Below are 2728 nucleotides of genomic sequence, written 5' to 3'. Positions count from 1 at the left end.
GTGATTTTTTTTTCCTCTCTTCCAATAAAGAATTATGGAACGAACATTGATAGATCACTTTGGAAATACCTTCTATGGTTGTAAAGCCCATCACTGATACTTATTATCCGATAAAGAGTATGAAAGCAATCAGAATAAAATATACTATCTGGCAACTTCACGAGAGTTTCTAAAGCTCATTCATCTTACAACAAGTTGCAAAACTACTGTTCGAAAGTGTCAGAAATAACTGTGTTCGTCTGGTGTTTATGACTATGGCTGATGCTAGGGGGCCTGGGATCAAGGCCTTGCTAGGTGCATGCTGGCGATAAGGGAATTAGGAGAAAGTTGCAATCCTGCCATAATACTACAAGGTTGGTGATTCATAGTTTCTATAGAAAATGTAACAATTATGGCTTGAGTAGAACCGAAGCCAAAGCTGAAGTAGAATCTGAATAGTTGGGTGGTAGAAGCAAAAATCAGAACTACCAAGTACACGCCAACTCTTTCTAGAAATATAGGTACATTTATGGTTAATTATGTTAAATAGTATGAAAATTTCTCCTCTACAATCTATTGATACATTTTATGCATCTGTTTGAACATTGCTTGAAATATACATAGGTAATGTTGGTAATCCTGTGTAAAACGGAAATTTCAAATTGCTCCCTTTCTATAGTTTGAAGTAATTACTATTCTTTAAAAGAATTAAAATAATTTTACTATTTTCTTATAATTCTTACAAATACCATTGATTTGATATCTCTGCATCATATGTTATTTTTATTTTGCTTGATAGAGCTTCCAGTGTAGAAAATAGTATGTTTTGTGCTACTTGTTGTAGTTGCCAGTTAGTGAAGTTCGAACGAAATCCTCTGAGAGTGGTAGCTTCACTTTTGACGCTTACTTTACAAATACAGATATCAGAGGGCTTTGGATAAGATGTAAAGATTTGTTGTAATATATTGCAACAGAAGCGAGAATTTGGGAAACAAGAGGAGTTTGATATTACTCTTAACGAATAAACACTGTATGGAATATTTGGAATGGTAAAATATGAAAGATTCATTATGAAACGAACACGAAAAATCAAGATATATGAATTTATTTTCGAAGGTTATAGATCACATTCATGAACGACTGAATATTTCCATTTAGACGTGAAAAGTAATTTATTTTAATGACAATTAAACATAGCAAAAACTAGAGGTAAAATATTGAGGAATTGAGGAAAGTAAGCAACTCCACCTTAATTAACCAATCCAAGTTTATAATTCCGGAAACGATGCAGTCTCGCACATAAGGCGCCATGACAGAAAGCTGTTTAACCGCTTTGCATTCGGAAGGGGGAACTTAGCAAGCTTCTAAAAGCAGGCGGTTTGATTCCAAGCAAATCTCAACCTCGATCCAGAACTGTGTATTTCCAATATGTGGCTGCCTTTGGTAAACGTAAGCTGGACAAATTCGTCGTATGTGATTTCACCTGCAGAGTCGAGACCACTAGGATATATATTACCAAATTCCGTGTTGTTTGTTTAATTCAACCAATGCATCCAAGACACAAAAGATATAAGAGATTTACGTACTGGCTAAATCTGTTTTAACTATCGGAAATCAAAGTCATAAAAGGTTTATATTCTTTAAATACTCCACTAATGAATCGTAAGTATATATACATATATATATATATATATATATATATATATATATATATATATATATATATATATATATATATACATATATATATATATATATATATATATATATATATATATATATATATATATACATATGGGTAAGGATTATGTGTTATCCTTTCTTAAGGTGACTCGGGATTTGAAGAAATATCCGTTATTATTACGTGATTAAAACGTTGAAAGGAAAAGAAGCTCCTTCCTATTTTCAATCAAATATTTTATCAAACTTTTAAATGGAAATGAAAACTCTGATATTTCATAAATAAATACTTATTCAATATTCTGGATACCGTGGGGTGTGTATGGCTCCTTCCTGTGCCATATCTCCAACCTCAACCGAGTTCTCAGATCCATTGCCCGTCGCATTGTCATCAGCCACATTCCTCAGTTTACACCTTCCTCTTCTTCTCATCAGCTTACATTCAGGTACATCCTGGACTAATCTATCTTCCATTCTCAAAATATGCCCCATCCATCTCCATCTTGATAATCTAACTGTATAACTATAATCAATCATTAGTTATGTATTTTGAGAGAGAGAGAGAGAGAGAGAGAGAGAGAGAGAGAGAGAGAGAGAGAAGATCAGTTCATTGGAAACCAACCTGTTACTTAGTGGTATTTTGTGGTTACATATCTAAATTTAATGTCAAAGATATTATGTTAATTCGTCAATTTGTATGTAAATGTTGTTGGAATTCTTTTTCCTTTTTTTACTCATTATATTTGCTTGTAAGAACGAGAAGTTTAATATACTTTGTGATAAGGTTAGGCACGAGGTACCCCATGAGATATCACAGCTGAAAACATCAGTGGTAGAATATTTGGAACAAAAGTGAATATAAATAATTTATTATCAATGCAAACTAATATTTTTTTTTTCTATATTAATCGCCCCAAAATAGGATATAAGGAGACAATGCTTCTTTGAATGAACATATTGAAATTCGGTAGAAGGAGAAAAGAGAAGCCGATGTTTAATCGAGAAATATCCCAACATTGAGGATGAAGACAAAATCCAAATAAGAGTCAAATTTATTTTCAGACAAAAG

The sequence above is a fragment of the Palaemon carinicauda genome, chromosome 23 (assembly GCF_036898095.1).
Source record: "Palaemon carinicauda isolate YSFRI2023 chromosome 23, ASM3689809v2, whole genome shotgun sequence".
NCBI classification, from domain to species: domain Eukaryota; kingdom Metazoa; phylum Arthropoda; class Malacostraca; order Decapoda; family Palaemonidae; genus Palaemon; species Palaemon carinicauda.
The sequence above is the reverse complement of the archived record's forward strand: the minus strand, read 5'-3'. Positions refer to the sequence as shown.